General features: G+C 48.3%; 1 long non-coding RNA gene across 3 annotated transcripts in view; it reads left to right on the top strand.

Moving 5' to 3' along the window:
• The first annotated feature begins 20,787 nt into the window (after positions 1-20,787).
• Positions 20,788-21,383, top strand: part of LOC112652803 (uncharacterized) — a 33,301-nt gene continuing 32,705 nt past the window's right edge. For all 3 annotated transcript variants that reach the window (XR_007410454.1, XR_007410453.1, XR_007410452.1), the window contains exon 1: positions 20,788-21,309. This is a non-coding gene — a long non-coding RNA (uncharacterized LOC112652803). The remainder of the gene's footprint in view (positions 21,310-21,383) is intronic.

The following is a 21,383-nucleotide window of genomic DNA, read 5'->3' as shown; positions in this document are numbered from 1 at the left end:
CCACTTTAGCTCATCTCTCTTCCATCTCTCCCCACACTTGTCCACCTGTCGCATAAGCCTTAAGATTAAGGTCCAGTATTATGTGTTGCCTCCACATCTGGGGGAAACTGGGAGAGTCTGGAAGGGCCAAACCCCATCGGTGCTCCCCGGGCAAGGTGCCCCAGCCAGTCGGTGCCCCCGTCATGGAGACCCACGCTGGGCCTGCTCTTCTCTGCTCCGGCCAGTCCACGGAATTACCCACACGAGCTCCTCACATTGTCTCGGGAGGGGAGAGCCACCTCAGCCCTTGTGACTACAAAGCCAGCCTCCCGCAGCCCCTCGTGTTCGTGCTGCTCCCAAGGGCCTCCCCCTGCACCCTGCGAGCGGTGCGCCCCTCCCCTGGGCTGTGAGCACGTGTGACTCACAAACCACTGCTGTCATCTGGCCCGTGTTGTGTACCGTGTGTTTGGCCACCTGCACAACTCTTGGTGGGAATTCCTCCCTTACGCGGGGGTGAGGAGGTGGTGATTGAAACACCTCCTGTGACCTGCCACTGCTGCCACAGCACGCTGTCACCCCCCACGCCACCCTTGGCTACGGGATCATTGGGATGGCAGGAACCAGGCTGAAGACACATTTGTATCAAACTGTCACCATGTGGCCGTTCCCACATGCGCTCTGGGGATGCAATCACTCAGAGCAATCAGTGGCTGGGAGAGCTGTTTCTGGAGGTGGACATCCTTAAGTCCCATCGAAGAGAGGACTGTCCTCTTCACCTAATGGTAAGACCTGTCCCTAAATCCCCAGCTCATTGATCATACGGCCGAGGAGGGAAGCTCCCCTGAACATGAAGTACAAAGTTATGGACGTAAGACCAGATGGGTTTTTAAGAAAGGTGCCACATGCAGACCCGATTTTATTTACCACTTAAAGTCCTTACAAAAAGCCGCACCAACGGAAAAGGAAAGATTTAGTTCTCTTGCTCTTGAAGGCAGATGGAATTGGGGTGAATAAGAGACTTGGGGTTCTCTTGCTGGGCTCCAGGGGCAGTTCTGATTGGAACTGCTGATTATCCTGGCCGGTTGCTCACCCCTGATCTCATCTGTAAGAGGGGGGTGATGACAGCATCTACCCCAGGAGGTTCCTGTGGGGATAAATGCGGCTTCTAGTCCCGGGTCCTCGGGGAGTGCGGCTTCCATCTTCGCTGGTTTGTCTCTATGGAAATCTCCATCTCATGGGTGCTTGACAGCATCCACACGTTTTGATATTGCTGACTTTCCGTGGATGTATGGCTAGCATCTTATTTTCAATCTGCCTTAAAGCCTTACTTGTTCTTGATTGCATTGCCATTTTATTTAAGAGTAATTTTTTTCCTCCCGTCTGAAGGGTGAAGCCCCGAGTACTGGGCATAAACATGCTTGGTGCATTGTCCGCCAGCATCTGGCGCTGTGAACGCAGAGCCAGCAATACATTCTGACTTAATAATCTGGATTTTTCCACAGTAATGCCGAACCTATTTCTGTATTCATATCTGTGTTCAAGATGGCTAGACTTTTTCAAAAGTCTGACTTTCAGAAGAAGAAAAATGTTACTCAATTATTGCCTCGAGGAATTGTGCCTTGGTCATCATAAGCTATATTCTGTTTTCCCTAGGAAAAAAAAATCATAATTTTAAAACAAAGGGCTATTTTTCATGTTGGAAATGTGGCTGGAGCTCCATGCCCTGTTTGTCTAGTGGATCAAACCTCTAAAAGGGCAACATTCCTCCGGAAGCACTAATGTGCTTTGGGAGGGCCCATTATTTATAGATAATGAGTTCAGATAGGGGCGAGGTTGATATGCCACATTTGTTAGAGATAGAAAAATAAAAGGAGAATTGGACTGAGACATTGCAGATTCAGGCTTGAATTTTAGATAAAGTTCATATGTGGGCCAACAGGTGACAAGGTGGGGCAGCGGGTCTCCACACATGTGTTCGCAGGTGTGTAGGTGCGTGTAAGTAGGTGGAGAAGGAACCCAGGGAAGGAATGGGCCATAATCATGAAGCTTCGGTGATGACACGAAAGGGTTGATAGACAACAGCGCAGTAGAGGACGAGTGACGCTGTTACCATCACTCTCTGCCCTCCTGCCATCAGAGAGTGTAAGGATTATGGCTACGTTGATGGTAATTTCTGGAAGAATCAGTTCACGCTTTTTTCCATAAAGGCAGAGTAGAGCTAATAACGGAAATGAGATGGGTCCTTCTGAAGTTGTTTTTATTAGAAGTTTTCTAGCTATTGAGAAAAATATATTTATCTTGGGTCCCTCATAAACTGGGGCAAGCATCCTTTATAAGTACGTATCTGGAGCCAAAATCATAAACGGTTAAGGACTGAGGCACTTTGGTGGCCACACTTATGCACATCTCCAGCAGTAAAAAGTCACTTTTTTGTTTTAAAGAAATACATTTTTTCCTATTTTAAAAATGAAAACCCACTTTATTATTTTTTAAGATTTTATTTTATTTTAGAGAGAGAGAGAGAGAGAGAGAGAGAACAGAAGCAGGGGGAGCAGAAGAGGGAGAAACAGGTTCCACGCTGAGCGGAAAGCCCGACGTTGGGCTCGATCCCGGACCCTGGGAGCATGACCCGAGCCCAAGGCAGATGCTCAACCGACTGAGCCCCCCAGGTGCCCCCATTCTTTTCTTTTAACCAACAAAATATTGTAAGTATGTTTTGTGAAAACCAAACAGTGCATTAGCACTACAATGTCCCTGTCCTCCGGGACGGGGGTGGGGTCAGGCTTGAGGAAACTCATGAAACTTGAACCCAGAAAGAAGCCAAAGAAACCATGAACAGAAATCAAGGAAAATTCATGCTATGAAGCCCACGAGGCACTGCTCTCCAGAAGTTCTTAGTGTCAGACAAGAACTAAGGGAGTGGGTGAGAAAGAGGGTGAACGGATTATCAGCAGTGGTTGTGTGTAGAGGGAGGAGACCGAAAAGCCATGAAAGTAGACGAAGTATCATGGCCTGAGTCCATCGAGCATGGGGCAAGCGCACCTTTTCTTTCCCTGTTTAAAGTATAAGTTTAGTTACCATCACAAGAAAAAACAAAGTGCAACTATGGTGAGAGATGTTTGCTGGACTTATGGCGGCGATCAACTCACAGTCTCTTCCAGTCCTCAGTCCTTATGTGGTACGCCGGGAGCCAACGTGATGCCGCATGTCAATTTTACTCCCATAAAAAAATAAATAATAAAAGAATACACTGAAGTGATAAAGGCGGAAGAATGAAAGTGAAGCTAAGGAATCTCAGCCAACATTTTCCAAGAATGCTTGAAAGTGAAGCACCTGCACCACAGTGCACAGTAAAATATCTGGGGCGCTTAAAGACAACCAAATTACAAAGAAAAGCTTAAATTATGCTCAATGCCATCCATGGGTTGGTTTCTTTTCATTTCATCCCCCAGACACTAGCGGTCCCCTTGGTTACGCTGTGATGAGGAGTGCCTACCTCTCCTCTTTGGTTTCTTCTTCCTGCCTACAGATGCCAGGGAGGCTCTAACCAGTCTTTGGTATTAAGCAGTGACATTCTGGTGTCATATTAAGTTGTAAAATTGTGAGCTTGCACGATGTGTGTGTGTGGTATACGGAACCGTTGACTCTCACCCTCACCCCCTCCCATCACAGCTGCTGTCTGCCCCTCACCTTTCCTTGCTCCCTAACACTGCCTTGTCCTCTAGCTCAGAGATTGCAAACTCAGGAGTGGGGAACCCAGAGATTGCAAACTCAGGGGGCTCTGGAACCATGTGGGGCCCACTGGGGACTGCGGCAAATTGTTCTCCGAGGTTGGTTGGCTGCCCCTCAGCTTCTCTGGATGGTTGCTATAAGTGAATGCGGGCTCAGAGTTGCCAGAATTTTTTCTCAAAAGAAGCCCTCATTTTGGATTTTTTTTTGTGGGAGATTAATGAATTTATATGACAGTTAATGCAATATCTAAAAATACTTTTGTTTTATTTATTTGTTTATTTAAAAGATTGTATTTATTTATTCATGAGAGACACAGAGAGAGGCAGAGACACAGGCCGAGGGAGAAGCAGGCTCCCTGCAGGGATCCCGACGTGGGACTCGATCCCGGGACCCCGGGGTCATGCTCTGGGCCCAAGGCAGACACTCAACTGCTGAGCCACTCAGGGTGTCCCTAAAAATATTTTAAAATGTGTAGTATTTAAATCTGAATTTTTATATCAGTCAGTGTTGTATACCTGGAGCTAATGTTAATGTGATTTTTAAAAATATTTTTAAATGTGTAAAAAATATTTAATTTAGCCATTTATGGAACACATCTTGCCCATAGATTTGAGTCTATCATGTCAGCCTTATCTATTTTTGAAATTCACTCCATCTCCGAGTTCCCCCATGCTCTCCTCGCCTCTAATAAGATACGCGTTAAGGACAAGGATGTGTATTAAGACACCACTTCAAGCTACAGTATGTAGTAATGTTGCATAATAATATAATATATAGTATAATAACAATAGTGTATTCGAAGAATATAAACCTAGACAGCAATGTATTTCCCAAAAGGATTATATATACTCTTTAGTTATAAATGCTGTACTAAGGGGAAAAAAAAGCTTATATATAATTTATTCTTAAAACCTCGAATTCATAACAGAACAAAAGAAAGCTCTAGTTACTATTCTTCGATGGTCATAGGCCTCTCTAAACTATTAAGATGCAGCCTGGGGCAAATTTAGGATGCTGGGAATAGAATTCAGATTAAATAAATTGTAATCACGATCCTGTCTCTAGCACAATAAACACACTTGCATCAAATCATGGAAATAGGAAAGTCAGAGTGGATTATATCTGTCATGAGAAACTTATTGATATTTTTACTTGTTTATCAAGTTTCTTTTTAAAAATATTTTATTTATTTATTTGAGAGAGAGAGAGAGAGCACACAAGTTGGGGGAGGGGCTGAGGCAGAGGGAGAAGCAGGCTCCCTCAGGGGAGCCCGAGCTGGGACTTGATCCCAGGACCCCCGGGGTCACGCCCTGAGCCGAAGGCAGACGCCCAACCACTGAGCCACTCAGGCGTCCCCTGTGTCATGCTTTTAGAGAATTCCTGGTATAATTTATTTAATTATTCCCCTCTTGATGAACTTCCAAACTTTTCGATCACAAACACGGCTACAGCAGCATAAATTAAAATGACTCTTTCTTACAGAATTATTGGTCTTCCCCCCACCGCCCCCCAAGAACAACCTTCTCAATACTTGCACATACAGGATTAAAATGCTTCTGATAGTTTTGGCAATATTGATAGCCACTTGCTCCTTGAGTTTTCAAGGTCTAGGAAGGGACATTTATTGAACCTCTTTGCTCAGCAACTAGCAGGAATCGAGCCCCTACTCATTTTCGTAGTCCTTCAACATCACAACCCCGATTGCCAGGCACCAGGGACACAGAACCTTGCTCTTGAAGACCTTCTGGTTGGAAGTGGGAATTGCAGCCTCACCGATGCCACGTATCAGAGACCTTGTGTTCGTCTGCACGGTGTAGTTTACTGGGTCAACGGCAACAAATGTTCAAGGTTAGGAAATATTTCTCCTGCAGAAAAATGTCGCCTGTAATGGTGTTTATTTTGTTTGGAGTTTGGCCTAAGCTGTGCCGATAACTCAGTGGAGTCACTGAGCTCTGAGAGACTGAAGGCCTCACGTTGTGTATCTTTTTCGACACTTGCGGAGAATTTTCCGGAAGCTGGCCTGTAATCTGATTCTTTGAGAAGACGGACACCTCTGCTGGGGACTAAAGACAGAATTTGATTCTGCAAGTGAAGGAGCCTTAGTGCACATATGTGAACAGGATCTTGTTTCTTGTGAAGAAAACTTTTATTTGCTTAAGGAAGACACGTCTTTCTCAAGACTGTCACTTCACAGGGACATTAAATTAGCATTGGCTAGGAGCTGCCAACGACAATTCATCTAGGTGTTACAAGTCTTCCACCAACAGGATTACTATTGTAACGTGTGAAGGAACCTTTAGTTGAAATTAAAAAAAAAAAAAAGAAAAGAAAAAAGAAGGCATAATTGTTAGAAATCGAAACACAGTCTAACTAAGCAGAGACTCGTACGGCTCCCAGGCAGGGTGACGGTCTTGCGTGGATTCAGTGAGCACGAGCGCAGGGTCGGTGTTGCAACCTTCGGTGAGGCTCATCGGGGCAGATAAAATAACCGTAATGTAATGGGGAAGTAGAGCGATGCCAGTGATACGCCCTTTGAAGTCACAGAACAAGTCCCAGAAAGATTTCTCCAAAATTCTAATACTTTGAAAGGATCATCAGGCGATTATTTGAGCAGATATTTGGCTCTAGATTAAAAATGAAATTTTATGGTCACAATTTTTGTCAACGGTGTTGACTTTGGGTGGCTAACAAGCTGGGATCAGGCCTGCTGGATATTGCTTCAGGCGGTGATGTCAGCAGCTGCGTGTAAAATAAATAAACGAGAGATTTGGCCAATGCCAAGTTACACAGGCAGGAACACAACCACCTCTTTCCACTTGCTTTTCACCATGAGTTTTGTGTGACTTCAAGGAAAACCCAGAGCAAGTTCACCGGCAAACCTGGAGACTAGTGAATATTTTATAGGCTGACGGGTAAACTGCATGCACTGGCTGAGAAAAATCCCAGCCAGTTTCTCAGTCCCTGGGAGGTGTCTGGGGTGGATGAAGCGTCGTAGGAGCAGGTGGGAAGCTGGATCCTCCGCAGGAGTCTCCTCCCCTCCTCCCCCCTGCCCGGACTGGACCAATTCTCTGTGACGTCTGCCTTCTGCCGTGTGCTGTTTAGCACCGTGTTCTTTTAATTATTATTATTGATAATAACAACTGCTATTTATTGAGGGCTTCCTACGTGCCCGGCACTCCTTTAGGAGGTTAAAATACATTCGGCCTTTCATCACTGTGGAGTCATTTTAAATATTTTTCAAAGTTTTGAACAACATCTTTTTTAAAAAAAGATTTTATTTATTTGAGAGACAGAGAGTGTGTGGGTAAGAGAGAGAGAGAGAGGGAGGGAGGGAGGGAGCAGGGGGGAGGGCAGAGGGAGAAGCAGACGCCCCGCTGAGCAGGGAGCCAGATGTGGGGCTCCATCCCTGGCCCCTGAGATCATGACCTGAGCAGAAGGCAGACGTTGAACCGACTGAGCCAGCCAGGCGCCCAAACATGACTTTTCAACAGATTCAGGAATGGATGAAGAAGGGAATTTTAAAAAAAAATACACTTGAAAGCAGGTCCTCAAACACGTGTACACAATTTTTCTTAGAAGCTTTAGTCACGATATTCAAAGGTGAGACAGCCCAGTGGGTTCGATCTGCGCCGAACCCCTCAACGTGGCCTCCACAGGAACAGGCTGGCCTTCAGGCACAGAAGGAAGAAAGTGCTAGGAATGAACACCGCTGCCCGTGGATGAGCTGCGGAAGCCTTATGCCACCTGAGAGAAGCCCCAAGTAGAGGGTGTTGCCTGCCGCAGGATCCCGTTTACATGAAACACCCAGAAGAGTACATTCAGGGAAACAGAGAGCAGATTGGTGGTTACCGGGGGCTGGTGGAGACGGAGAGTGACCGCTTCCAGATACGGGGGCTCCTTTTGGGAAGATGACAACGTTTCAGCCGCAACACCGGGAAGGCGCTAAACACCGCTCCCGTGCCCAGGTGCAACAGCTCATCTGTGTTAGGTCAGGCTCGTCTCAGTAATACGAATTTTAAGAGACTAGTCCTAGGACTGAACCAAAGGGATCTAATTTCCGATAACCCTATATTCACCCTGTTTCATCCCAACTTGAAGCGCTTGTGACAGTCCCAGTGGGAAAGAGCAAGCAGCTGGGTTGGTCTCACTCACTTGATGTCTTGGTTCAAAAGACACCCTTTATTAGAAAGTTCCCTCCAGGGACGACTGGGTGGTTCGGTGGCAGAGCATCTGCCTTTGGCTCATGGGATCCAGGATCGAGTCCCGCATCGGGCTCCCCGCATGGAGCCTGCTTCTCCCTCTGCCTGTGTCTCTGCCTCTTTCTCTGCATCTCTCATGAATAAATAAATAAATGTTTTTTTAAAAACATTTTTAAACATTTAAACAATGTTCAAATGTTTAAACATTTTAAACATGTTTTTTTAAACAGGGCCCGGACTCACCTCTTTGTTTTTACAGCACTTTAAAGCAGCTGACATATTTATTTGTTAATTTTTCCTGCCTCTCCTCCCAATTAAATATAATCTCTACAAAAGCAGAATTTTTACTATTTTTATTCACCCTTGTACATAAAACAGTGCCTGGTTAGGAGAAGGAGCCCAATACCTATTTGGCGAATGAACCAAGTCCTGATTTTCTTCACTGCTAATGATCACGGGTCCCCTAAGGGAATAACATTCGTGGCGGGAGGGCAGGTGTCATTTACCTTTTACTTCCACATCTAGGACGATGCCCAGAGCAGAGATGATGCTTACTGAATGGCGTTGGGACCAAACTAAAGACGGTCCAGTTGGCAAGATGAGACATAGGTAAACAAGAACTTAAGTGACAATGCAGAAAGGGCCAATGATGCTATAGGGAAGGCAAGTGTCATCAGGGAGTCATTAGATTTGGTTTCTAATTCTGGCCCTTTTCCTCCTCTCAGGAGGGGATTTCAATCTCTCTAGGCTTTGGTTTTCTCATTGCAAAGTTTAGAAGGTGGGACTGGATGGACTTTCTGACCCATCCTAAGCTTTAATCACAACACACATATGTGTAGCAAAGGAAAAGAGTGTATGCATGTAAATAAATGGAAAATCACCCCAGACGGGAAAGGTGTGTGGTTACCTTCCCTCCCTCCCCAGCCTGATCAAGTGACAGGTCTACAGAGTACGAAGGCTGAAGAAAATCTCTTCCAGACGTGAAATTTTGTTGCTTCGTATAAATTTGTGAACTGTAGGCACGAATGAGCTCTAAAGGACATCCTACGCCTTTTGAGACAACAACGTTTAGTTGGAGAAGCGGTGAGTTTATGCAGTTTGACTTACTGGATGGAAACTCTTCACAGGAACGTTAACTGCATTAAAAAAAATTCTAAAGGTTGATGGGAGCTTAAAGGCATCTCTAAGCCTACGTAGCAGTGAAAGATCTGATTGCGATGATTCCCAACTGGAGTTCTCAAGTGCACCCCCCCCCCCCCCCGACCCCCTGATTTCTCTTGTTTACAGCAATATGGACGGAAGGTGTTTGCAAGCTCTAGATAAATGCAGACACGGAACTGAAGCCCAAGCAAAAGCTCTGTTCTCCCTGCCTGGGGAAGTTGACTTGAACAATGATAGCAATAGCATGCAAACGGAAATCGGGGTTCGGCTGACTCCTTGAAGAAACTGGTTGGCTTCAAGGCCCTTAACATGTTTGCTGAATTCTTTGTGATTTGACAGTAGGGACTCTCTCTCTCTCTCTCTCTCTCTCTCTCTCTCTTTAAGGGGAAAGGGGCAGAGGGAGAGGGAGAATGTCAGGCAGGCTCCCCACTGGGCAGAGCCCGATGCGGGGCTCCATCTCATGACCCTGAGATCGTGACCTGAGCCGAAATCAAGAGCAGACACTTAACCAACCGAGCCACCCAGGGGCCCTTTGGCAGGTCTCTCCTCCTCGGAACTGTAGCGCAAGAGCAGAGACGGGAGCCGCCCCGGACAATCAGACACAAACCCTCGGCTGGGCCAGCGCCGCAGAGACGTTTGTGAAAGGCCGGCTAAAAATCCATTTAAAGATTTTTCCTTCAGAGCGCTATGAAAAAGAAATAATCTTGGCAAACCGAAGTCATTTGAATTCAATGCAACAAACATTTATCGAGTACATACTCTGAGACACATACTGTGCTGCAGTGAAAACAAAAACGGGGTTGAATTTTTAAAAATCTAAAGGTCGTTGTGTAAATGTGACCAGTACGTGACTGAGTTCTTCCTCTTAGTCCTTTCCCCGCTTAGAGGACATTTCTGCCTCATTTTCACATAGAATGTAATTTTCTTTCCTTCTCTAGTATTCCTTGAAATATGCATGATTATTTTTTACCATACTTTGATTTTTCTTATACTTTATTTTGTACTATTTACAATGATACACATATATATAAAATATACTACACTACATATTGTATTATACGTAAGTATATTTGTGTGTGTGTGTGTGTGTGTGTATATATGTCTTTAAATATGTATATACATTTTCCCCTCCTTTCCCAGGACTAGAATTTCCTCCCACCCTCCCATCCCCCAGCTACATGGTCCCTGTCTGAATATTCGATGTAGTTCTTTGCTTTGACCAAGTGAGCCGAACTGGGTTATAATTCTTACAACTATTGTTCCGTTGTGCAAATTGGTTAAATTCTCTAGGCCTCACTCTTCTTTTTCATAAAATTTATAGGCAGTAAAATAAGGAAAAATAACCTCTGGATTTTTGTTGGAAGCCTGGGTGGAGCTGTAACTCAGGGACGTCAGGAAGAGCGATGGCAGGATGGCACAGACGGCTGATAGGTGGCCACCTACTAAGCTGACCCTGTATTAGCACAAAGTAAATGTTTGTTTAGTTGCACAGACGTGCAAGATATCACTGAGAGATTGTAATAAAGGTCTTAGATTAATGATAAAATCTGAGACAGGCTAAAATAAAATATTTAACTAAGAAGTACTTTGCATGCTACCAAGTGGTAAAGACGATAAGGACACGGGCCTGCCGGGCTGAACGTACCCTAACACTAAGGCGACGGATCGGGCTAATCCGGAAGACTGCACCGCATCTGCTGAGAAGGCGACAGAGACGACGCCTGCTGCTAGAAATTGAATTAGGGACCAAATTGCACAAGTAAGAATGAGGCTGGCATCTAGTGTTCCGTCATCTACGTGACTTCTGAAAGGCAACTGCCCGAAGCATCATGGAAAGAGCCTAGAGTGGTAAATAGTGTCACCCGGGTGGCCCCTAGCAGAAATCGGGATGGCTTCAAAAATGGGAGATTGCAAGACACCCCCCGACAAACGTCCCCAGAGTGAAAGAGAACCACCTTCCTCGAGCTATGTTTGTTCCAACCATGTTCTTCGGGGAGCTTGTAGGTGGAAAAGCAAGAGATTTCCTACCAAACAGCTGTTGGTGAAGGATCAGAAACGGAGCAGTGACAAGCCCCCCGGAGGCTGACCCTGGCTTGGAAAGCGGTGCACACACCGGTGTGAAATAGTCAGAACCAGGGGAGGTCCTCAGGGAAGGTGTCAGGTGACCTCTGAGCGAAACCGGGTCCCAGGAGAACTTTAAATCGGTTCCCCCGGGAGATTCGGTTGCTGGTGTAGTTTATACCTACAGAGTTTGTGCCAACTCTACTGTTCCATGAAGTATTTGCAACTCCTCCAGGGGATTTGTTGTTTTTTAAAGATTTTATTTATTTATTCATGAGGGACACAGATTGAGAGGCAGAGACCCAGGCAGAGGGAGAAGCAGGCTCCAGGCAGGGAGCCCAACGTGGGACTCGATCCTGGGATCGAGCCCTGAGCTGAAGGTAGACACTCAACCCCTGAGCCACCCAGGCGTCCACCTTCAAGGGATTTTTGATGATATTCAAGTTTGGAAATCAATACTCTTAAGTCAAAAGTCTGCAAACCGTGGTCCACCCACAGGCCAGGTTCGATCAGTTGCCTAATACTGTATGAACAAAGAATGGCTTTCGTATTTTTAAGCAGTTAGAAAACATGAGTACTCTTTTGTGACGTGTAAAAATCATCTAAAATTCAAATTCTCCAAGTGAGAATAGCACAGTCAGGCTCAGACCAGTCCTTTGGGATCGGAAACAGCAGAGTGGGGCCCAAGGATCTGTGTTTGAACTCCTGGGTGCCCTGTCCTACGGTGTATTTGATTAAAAGCTCATGCGTGTCCTCTGTGCAAAAGGCACCATGCATATGCTATTTCATGCTTCTGGGCTAATGCAAATCAACTCTGAGGGAAGTGCTATTCATTTATGTGTATACAATGCAAGCTGTTCTTCTTCTTCTTTTTTTTTTAGAAGCGGGAGAGAGATAAGGGGAGGAGGGGCAGAGGGAGGGAGAGTCTCCAGCCCGCTCTGTCCCATGCTTAGCACGGAGCCCGACACAGGGCTGAGTCTCACAGCCCCGAGATCCCAAACTGAGCCAAAATCAAGAGTCAGACACTTAACCGACTGAGCCCCCCGGGTGCCCCGGTGCAGGCTGCTTTTAATGAAACCCTTCCTTGCACTAAGGAAACAGATCTGGTCCAACAATATGAGATCCTGGAAGGTGCAATTACTTTTTCCCCAATATTCCAGGCATTCCAAGCCAGGGCCACCCCCATATATAAGGGAACCAGCAGCCAAAAGTCCCTTTAAAATAAGTTGGCATTTTGAATTCAATTGTACATTAGAACTTTGAGCTGTTTTTGTCTTTTTAAGGGTTTCCACTGGGACGCCCGGGTGGGTCAGAGATTGAGCGTCTGCCTTTGGCTCAGGGCGTGACCCCGGGGTCCCCAGGATCGCATCCCACGTCGGGCTCCCTGCATGGGGAGGGAGTACTCTCTCACGAGTAAATACATAAAATATTAAAAAGACTTTCCCCTAGTTTTTATGGAAGGTGATAGACAAAAGGCTGAGTGACACTCTGTATTAGTTTATAAAACCCATCCACTGCCGACCAGAATGAACCGGAAAGCAAGAATGCAACGACCGAGGAACAGCAGTTTGCTATGACATTTTTTAGCTGATTGTTCCTTGCAGGTGACTTGGAACCTCATTGTCATCAGGGGCATTTGTAGAATTAAACGTGTTTGTGTAAGTTACTTGTCAGTCAGAGATAAAGGAGGGTGACTTTGGGGACCGCTAATGTCCCCGGCACTAGTTCAGTGTTGCTTGAAATGCAACAGTGAGACCTGAAGGCATCGGGCAGTGCACGCAGGGCTGGCAGGTGTGCAGGTGGCTGCTGCGGGCGGGTCCCGGGGGAGGAGGGCGGAGAGCGAGAACACTCTGAATGGTTTCCCGGAGAGTTCGGGGATATTCTAAAGGACTGAGCAGGTTCCCTGGCAATATATTTGGAGGGAGGGGCCAAATGAAGGGAATATAGTCTGTGGCCAAGTGCAGAAGAGATTAAGGGACGCCTGCCCGCCAGGTACGGTGCCTCCATTCACAACTGTTTTGTCGGACTGGGTGAGGCCCTGAGTTTCTGTCCTTCCCGATTTCCTTTCTCTCCCGCAAACATTTTTGAAACACCTACGACGTGTAAAACGCTACACGCTGGGAAGTCTGTCGAGTTTATCATTTGCGTTAAGTCACCTGTAAGAGCTGACATTTCTCAAAGGTCTTGGATTTTAGTCTGAATCTGTTTGAAAACATTTTTAAGTTGTTAGAGTTGAAAATATTTGTCATACAAAAATAATTGAACGAATCACATTTTGGCCAAATCCACAAGGTGATCTGGTGTTTCTGATGCTTCCTCAAAAAATATGCTCAGCACATGCACAGCCTCAGCACGTCCTGGGAGCTCGTTGGACGTGCAAATTCACGGGTCCATCCCGGACCTACGGAGCCAGACCCTCTAGGTGGGGGTGGCGCGAGCAATCTGGGTCTCAATAAGCCTTCTAGGTAATTCTGAGAAGCCCTGAGCTAAGCGAAATTATGAGACCATGATTGTTCTATTGATTGTTCTAATTAGTAGTTTGGAGTTTCAGTGATGAGGAAAACAGTATGGTGCATTCAGCAGAATGGGCAAAAAAGGTCAACATCTTATTTTTCATGAAATTGAAAATATTGCCATATGATAATCATTTACACATTCCCGTGGTAGGAAGACGGATGTGAAGAGTTGGGGGGAAAATGTTGGGAAAGACATTTAATACTTTTTTTTACGTAAGAAGGCTTTGGATGGAGTTTCTATGTTAATTAAAGTTATCTGAGCCATTTAATTTGAGGAGCTGGCTCATAACCAATAATTGCATAGGAGAGATTTTTCTCTTTTAATAAAATTGGAATCTAGAACATAGTGGAATAAATCAACTTGCACGTTTAGTTGTTCAAACTGGCACTTCAAAATGATCCATGAAAGGAAGAATATTTTGTTTTTGTTTGTTGGTTTTTAATTTCCAAATGCATTCTGGAGTGTTACTTGTGTCATATAAAATGAAACCACTAGAAAAATGAGATTAGAAAGATGCACGAAATGCAAGCACTGGGTTTTATTGCTACAGTCGGCAGACACTGAATGACTCTAACAACTGGTATCTCCAAACGCCGACTCTCCCTCTCGGAACCAGCGTCACTGCGGACTGGCAACGAGGTTCACAGAGGGACACGCATCTGCAGGCCACACTTGGTGTAGCCCCAGTTAAACCACCTCTAGTGCAAGCACCGGTAAACCAGCTGCAGTAAGAGACCAGGTGAGTAAGCTCCAGGAAACCAAGCAGCGGTGGAGGTTGCAGGGTCTTGGCTAGAATCTCAGTTGGACCTTTAACCTTGTGCCTCAATGTTCCGACCTATAAAATGGGGACCATTATACCACAGACCGCCCAGGATGCTGGAGGCAGATGTTAGTGGCTGATCCTGCTCTCAGTGAAAGAGTATGGGATTTAAGTTCTGTAGGGAGGGAAATGAGGACAAGAGAGAGGAGAAGGACTTCGAGAAGTGGTAGGATCAACGGATTATAAATCCCACTAGGGTTAACTGAGTTAGTAGGATAAGGGGAAGGACGCACACACACAAATGGTTGTCAGGGACTGCGTGTTTGCGACCCCCCTCCACTCACATGTGAAAGTCCTGAACGCAGTGTGACTGTATTTGGAGATGGGGCCTGCGGGAGCCGATCAGGGTTAGGGGAGTTCGTGGGAGTGGGGGCCTAACGACGGCACGTGTGCCTTTGTAAGAGAGACACCTGCGAGCACACAGGAGAAGACGAGGGTCTGCAGCCAGGAGTGTGCTCTGGCCATTAGTGGGCCTGGCCGAGCGGGGCCGGGCTGCCGAGTCCGCACCTGGGGGAGGCTCACCTCTGCGGGGGGAGCTGCTGGCCCGCGGCATTGGTCCCCGTGGCGCTGGCGGCCTCGACGGCAGGCCTCGCCAGTGAGATGCTTGGAATTAGGGTTCCTGGGTGAAGTCCAGAACAAGGACAAGATCCTTTAACTTCTGTACCGGGAATGCTTGGACTGGCGCGGGGAGGAGGCCCTCTTTAATCCTACAGTGTAATGCCTGAGACGAAGCCCGTGGCGCTGGATCGTGTCCAGGGTGGTGCACGTGGGTTCATCGCCTTGATGGTGGCCCGCGGGCCAGGTGCGGGTCTGTATCTGTGTCCTTGAAGGTGTCCGACTGTCTGCCCCTACTTGCTTTAGGCCCAAAGAGATTTGCACCACTAGTACCTCCATTCATTCAGGGATACTTCAGTGCCGCTGAAGGTGCCGGGGGCGGGGTCCCTGAACCTGGGGACCCCGGTGGGCCATCCCGGTGGGCCATCCCGGTCGGTCTGCGCAGCTCAGCGGGTGCGCCCTGCACTGGGGGCTTGCAAACAACCAACAATTCTTTTCCACAGTTCTGGGGGCTGGAAGGAAGGCTGGGATCAGGGTGCCGGCCTCCCCCTGCTCGCAGGCTGCTTTCTGCTTAGGGACAGGGGGACTGACTTCTCCTTGTGTCCTCAGAGGGTCGAAGGCACTGGGCAGCCCTTCGGGGTCCCTCTTATAAGGGTACTAAGCCCCCTCGAGAGGGCTCTACCTCAGGGCCCCATCCCCTCCCAGCGGCCTCCCCTCCCGCTACATCACACCGGGGATGAGGTTTCAATGTATGAATTTTGGGGAGACGGACCTGGAGCCCTTGACACATACTCATCTGCTGTCCTTGCCCCACAGCGGCCTGTGTTCTAGGCATATAGGAGGGGGGCGCTGAGGGGGACAGATCAGAAGCAGTGCGCTGTCGCCTGCGGGCGGGGCGGGGCTGGCCCTGGGGCTCACCCTGCGGGTCGGAGCGGACTGCGGCCTCCAGGGCAGCGGCAGCGGGGCGGCTGGCCGGGGCCTGGGGCCGGAGCTCGCACACGAGGCGCCGCAGCACACCGGAGGGGACTGAGGGGACTGAGGGGACAGCGCTCAGCGGCCCGGACACTGAATCATGGTCGTTTCCTGCCTCCAGGTTCATATACAGCATTTGCGTGTGCGCATCCTCATCCTCACGCCCCTCGGTGACCCCCCAGCGGCCCAGCTGGCCGGGCTGACCCGTGGGGCCCGCGGGCACCTCCCCTCCCCCTCCCCTCTCCTCCCCTCCCTCCCCTCTCCTCCCCTCCCCTCCCCCCCCACCTGCGGGTCTGGACGCCGGCGCCCCGCGGCCCACGGATGCGCACGAGCCCCTGGGGGGCCCCGACCAGGCCCACGCTGCCCGCCGCGCCCCGGGGACCTGCCGGATCCAGGAGCAGCGGGGCCTGCGGAGGACACGAGGCCCCGACACCGCCGCTGCCGCCCGCGCTCGCCGTCCCGCGGCCACACCCCTGCGGCGGCCGCGACCTGGACCCACCGGCCTCGGCGCGCTCGACCCTTCGCTCCTCAGCCCCCGCCCTCCGACCCCCACACCGTCCCCCCAGGTCCCTCCGTCCCCCACACCTCTGCCCCCCAGGTCCCCCCGCCCTCCACTTCTGCCCCCCGGGTCCCTCCGTCCCCCCCACCTCTGCCCCCCAGGTTCCTTCTCCCCCCCACCTCTGCACCCAGCAGGTCCCTCTGTCCCGCCCCACCCTCCCCTGGTCCCTCCGCCCTGCCCCCCCGCCCCCCCAGGTCCCTCCGTCCCCCCACCCCTCTCTCTGTGTCCCCCTGCCCCCCAGGTCCCTCTGTCCCCTCCACCTCTGCCCCCCCAGGTCCCTCCTCCCCCCTGCCCTCTGCCCCCCCAGGTCCCTCCTACCCCTGCCCTCTGCCCCCCTAGGTCCCTCCTCCCCCACACCTCTGCACCCAGCAGGTCCCTCTGTCCCGCCCCACCCTCCCCGGGTCCCTCCGCCCTCCCCCCTCCCCCCTCTGACCCCTCAGGTCTCTCTGCCTCCCCTCCCTCCGCCCCCCCACCTCTGCCCCCCGCGGGTCCCTCCTACCCTCCCACCCCTGCCCCCAGCGGGTGCGTCCCTCTGTCCCCCCCCCAGCAGGTCCCTCCTCCCCCCACCCTGCCCTCCGCCCCCTCACGGGCCCTCCCCCCGCGGCTCTCCGACCAGAGGAGGGGACCAGCCCGGGCAGGCGGGCTGCGGGCGGGAAGCGGGGGGGCCCCCATGGGAACCAAGGCGGCGCGGGGTGGGAATGAGCACCTGTGGTGGAGGCACGTGCCCCAGCTCAGACTGTCCCTTCCTAAAGCAGCTGCGCCCTGCGGCGGGCCTGTGCCCGGGGTGCTCCTCTTCCTGCCCGCCCGCCCCCTCCTGCCCCCCGCCCCCCCTCCTGCCCCCCGCCCCCCTTCATGCTCTCCCTCCTGCCCTCCCCCTCCCCCCCCCAGAGCGGCCTCCCCCAGCGCCCCGGGCAGCGACGAGCCTGCGGTCTGGGAAGAGCCGAGAACAGCGTCAGGGGAGAGGAGGGGAAGCAGACTCCGGACCCAGGAGGAGGTCTTCGTTCTGTGTGCACAGATTATCTTTCTTACGACTTCTATTATGACAAATTCCAAGACCGGGAGGAGGGTGACAAACATCCGTCCACCTGCCCAGCTGGATCCACAAGTTGTTAACATCTGCTTGTGTCCCCTTTGGCCGTCCAACCATCGGCGCCCGTGTCCCTCTCTCCATCTCTTTATCCATCCCAGTCCATCCATCCACTGACCCATTTGGCTCTTTTTAAAATATTTTATTTTATTTTATTTTTTTAAATATTGTAGGGCAGCCCCGGGGGGCTCAGCAGGTTAGTACTGCCTCCTGCCCAGGGCTGATCCTGGAGACGTGGGCTGGAATCCCATGTCGGGCTCCCTGCATGGAGCCTGCTTCTCCCTCTGCCTGAGTGTCTGCCTCTCTCTCTCATGAATCAATAAATAAAATCTTTAAAGATAAATAAATAAATAAAAAATATTGTATTTATGAGAAAGAGAGCCCATGCACATGCACGCACATGCACGGGAGGGCAGGGGAGAGGGAGGGGAAAGCAGAGGCCCTGCTGAGCGGGGAGCCCAGCCCAGGGGTCATGAAGGCAGACACTTAACCCGCTGAGCCACCCAGGCCCTGGTCTTTAAAGCCTTTTACAAATAAGTTGCCCACATCATGAGCCTTGATTTACAAGTTAGCTTGCATCTCTTCAGAATAAGGACCTTCCCAGCACATCATCAGTACACTTCAAATCATTAATGATAATTCCTTCGTATGTCAAACATCCAGGGTTATATTGAGCTTTTATTGTTTCCATCATTATGCTTTTCCCTTTGAGAAGTTACAGTCCATTTAAATTTTGCCTCTTTCCGGTTCACTTTTTAGAGCTTCTTTTAAGAAATGTCCTTGAGGCATCTGGGTGGCTCAGTGGGTTAAGCGTGTGACTTCGGTTCGGGACATGGACCTGGGGTCCTGGGATGCAGCCCCTGTGGGGCCCCCTGGTCAGTGGGGAGTCTGCTTCTCTCTGGGCCCCTCCCCCTGTCGGTGCTCTGTCTCTGTCTCTCACTCAAATAAAAAATAAATAAATAAATAAAATCTTTTCTAGAAAAAGAAGTGTCTCTAGAAACTATCAGCATACTTATTATTTATGTTGTATCTAATAATCCCAATATGTAAAATTTTGTATGTCTGTTTCAGCTGTTTGCTATTTTTGCTGATTCTCTTATGGTTCATGCTCCTTTTGTGTTTCCTGAATTTTGAAGGAGAACTTCCCATTTTCCTTGGAAATTTATTAATGGAAATTCTTTGAGATTTGGTGTGAACTTAAAATCCTGCAGAGAGCATGTGTCTCACTTTTGCTTGCAACAGAACTGAGACGGCTGTATCCCAGGTCTCTGCTGAGATGAGTCTGAGCACACGGGCAGTGCATATTTAGACTGAAAACCCAAGTAAGGGGCCGCACTGTAATTACTAAACCGTAGAGGAGATTTCTGTTTCATTCATTCAGCATGAACTTTGGGATAGGTATGGAGTTTTTGTTTTGTTCCCTTTTGGTTTTGGTTTCCTTTTGTGTGTGATGTATTTCTTGGTTCCCTTTGGGGGTCTAGCTTTGGGTACATGGTCTCCTATTAGATTCCGGATTGGACAACCCTAAACTTTATTGGATCTTCCGATTTCAGCAAAAAAAAAAAAAAAAAAAAATCACTTTGGGACTGGCTTGCTTTTCAGAGTTTCCAGGTTTCTCCTGGGTTATCATATGTCCAGAAAGAGGAATTCCACAAATCCTTCACTAGGATTAGAGGAGAGAATATTCAAGAAAGAAGATGGCTGTAGGGAAAGACAAGTTTCAAGGTTGGAGTTTAATTTCTCGTCTTCAAATAGTGTAGAATAATGGTGATACACAGAGGTGCATGCCAAGGTTTTCTATTTCATTATAATCAAAACACGAAACAAAGATTAACTTCATCTGACCATAAAGCAAATATTCAATTTTCTTGCAGCAATGGAGGTTATAAATTGTCTAAAAAGGGATACTTTACACTTTCCAAACCAGAGCGACTACATAATGATCTGATTAATAACCAGAAGATGAAGTTCCTGCTTTTGATCTTTAGAGCAGGAAAAGGTTTCTTTAGACGCACAAAAAGATGATCCCATAAGAGAAGTGAAAGATGAAGGTGACTCTTGCGGGTGTAATCTTTAGGATGGGCCCTATAGGAAACCACATGTCTGGCATCTATGATGACTCAGATGAAGGAAGCCAAAGTCTACAATTCGACTGAGTGACCATCACCATTAACCAATCTGAAAAATCCAAAGATGTTAGTAAAAATCTGGTAGATAATGTTATCTTAAAATTTTGAATTTTATTATCAGGTAGTATAGAAAACATTATCTTTTTTTTTTCAGTTTAATTCACTAATAAAATCCAAACCTCTGACTTGTTTATGTATACGAGGAAGAAAATGAAATATTAGGACAGGCCTCCTATTACATTTCCTCCAGAGTAATTCCACAGTGACAGTAGGATACATGGATGAGCAATGAGCTCTCTTCTTTTGAAGATGGAGGGGTTGTTGTGTCTTTTTTGTTCAGTTGGCACATAAAGAATATGTAGATATCAGGCTCCTGAAGGTAACCTTGCCTTGTTCCTCCCAGGGTGGCTGAAGACAATCGAAAACTGTAACACACTCAACTTCAAATCACTGGATAAGGATTTTATGGGTCTTTTAATTCTTACTTGACTCCCCCTTATAAAATTCCTCTAATATGCCTGGAGAGGAAGTTCCCCTTTTTGAAGTAAGATGATTTTTATCTACTATATAAAAAAGAATTGATGATACGTCCTTCCGGACTTTCCTCTGCTTCTTTAAGAGTTCTGTCGAGAAGCAATGAACAGGACGGGAGAGGCACCTACTGTTTGGACTCAAAATGATGGAGTGGCTCCTGGTCTTGGGCCCGTTCCAGTGTCTCAGGCCATACAGCCCGGAGAAGCCCCATGGAGCATTAGCTTGTAGATTATTTTTGTGCACTTTAGTTGAACTTGCCCTCTGGCCTGGTGTTGGAGAGTTTTTGGCACCAAGATTTATAAACTCCTACATCACTGTCAACCATGTAGACATTCTTCACTTTGTACTATTTTCTCTCTTCTCTTCTCGTTGCTACTATCTTGGTCTAGACCCTCAATCCCAGCCTGCACTGGGATTGTTAGAATTTTAACCAGTTAGAACACTGGTTCTGTATTGTTAGAATTTTGACCAGTTAGAATACCGGCTCCCACCTCTCCCCACACCTGTCCACCCTGTGTGTGACAGTCTGTTAATCCTTCCGAAAGCCATGCAGTTTAGATTCCCCTGTGCTCGGAAATACTTAATGGCCTCCGCGGTGGCTCCGTAGAAAAAGCCCAAACGTTGAAATTCTGCTGTAAGGTCCTTTAGGATCGGGCCCTAAGTTCCTTATTCAACTTTATCTGTCTCTTTACAACCACTAGGAACCTTCGATCTTGGTTACATTCGTTGATCGTTTGTAGCTCGCTGCAAGGATCACATTGCAAACCTCCAAGTCGGTGGAAATCATTATTTTTATAATGTGAGACCACAGAGAACGAGGTAAGGATAAACACCAATGGACGTATGGAAGTAACAAACCTATTTCAAGATTTAATGGCTGTTTCTAACTCCACACATACCAGCACAATCTTCCTGAGTAACTCCTTGGTCGCAAAAGAGGGATGTGACCCAATCCATCTTACCTGGAAGCCAAAGTTCACACCATGTAGGAACTTCTGTTTCAGGTAGATCCGTTCTTCAGCTTTTCTCTTTCTGCCCTCTCCTCTGACATTCATTGTTAACAGTGTCTGCAGGCCTG

The sequence above is a fragment of the Canis lupus genome, chromosome 4 (assembly GCF_003254725.2).
Source record: "Canis lupus dingo isolate Sandy chromosome 4, ASM325472v2, whole genome shotgun sequence".
NCBI classification, from domain to species: domain Eukaryota; kingdom Metazoa; phylum Chordata; class Mammalia; order Carnivora; family Canidae; genus Canis; species Canis lupus.
The sequence above is the reverse complement of the archived record's forward strand: the minus strand, read 5'-3'. Positions and strand labels throughout refer to the sequence as shown.